Genomic DNA, 870 nt, shown 5'->3' on the forward strand with positions numbered 1-870 from the left:
AGAAAAAGCCTCAGTCCAGAGCCCCGCCTGCACGCAGCTCACCCCACAGCGCTCACATACGGGATTTGGAAGGACAAGCAGGAACATCAGTGAGACACCTCGGGGCAGAGCAGGAGTGGGGCTCCTGGCAGGGGTGAAGATGATGAGCAGACACGGGGCAGAGCCTGGGTGGGAGCTGCACGGCGAGAGGAATCTCAGCTGGGGCTGGAAGGGCCCAGGGAGATGTGGGTGTGTTTTGGGGAGGAAGGAGCACGTCAGTTATGTCAGGAGCCTCGTCACTTCAGGAGCTGCAGCCCCCAGTTCCTCAGCCCACGGGGCAGCGTGCACCCCACCAGTCATCCCTGATGACTGCACCCAGCTTAAAATAGCACCTGAGGAGGAGAGGGGTGAAACGGAGAGCTGTGCCAGCAAGCAGGGCCAGAGCCCCCTTCCCTGAGATGCTGCTGGGAGGGACCCTGCGGCTGGGAAGTTTAGGTGGACATCACCATGAAGGTGGCTGTGCCTTGGTGACAAAGAGCTGCTCTTGCATGCAAGGGTGGTGGCTTTGGTCACAGCCCTGACTCCTCAGGCACTGCACGCCCCAGGGCCAGCTTCAGGAGCAGAGCTCATCATGACCACGCTGGAGGTGAGGACACCTTGGCCGCTGGGTGCCAGCCAGCCCCCTACCTGAGTGCCAGAACCTGGGAGCTTCACCCTGCGGACTGAGACTGGCACAAAGCTGAGTGCCCAGAGCTGTCCTTCCTCCGAGGAACAGCAGGACCAGGGGACAGGAGGGACAAAAACCCGCAGTGGGGTCATCCCACAATGGCTTGAGGCTCCACAGTCCCTCTTGGATACAAGCCCCACGGCACTGGGAGCAGTCCTACAGCC

This window comes from Buceros rhinoceros, unplaced genomic scaffold (genome assembly GCF_000710305.1).
Source record: "Buceros rhinoceros silvestris isolate BGI_N320 unplaced genomic scaffold, ASM71030v1 scaffold12534, whole genome shotgun sequence".
Taxonomy (NCBI): domain Eukaryota; kingdom Metazoa; phylum Chordata; class Aves; order Bucerotiformes; family Bucerotidae; genus Buceros; species Buceros rhinoceros.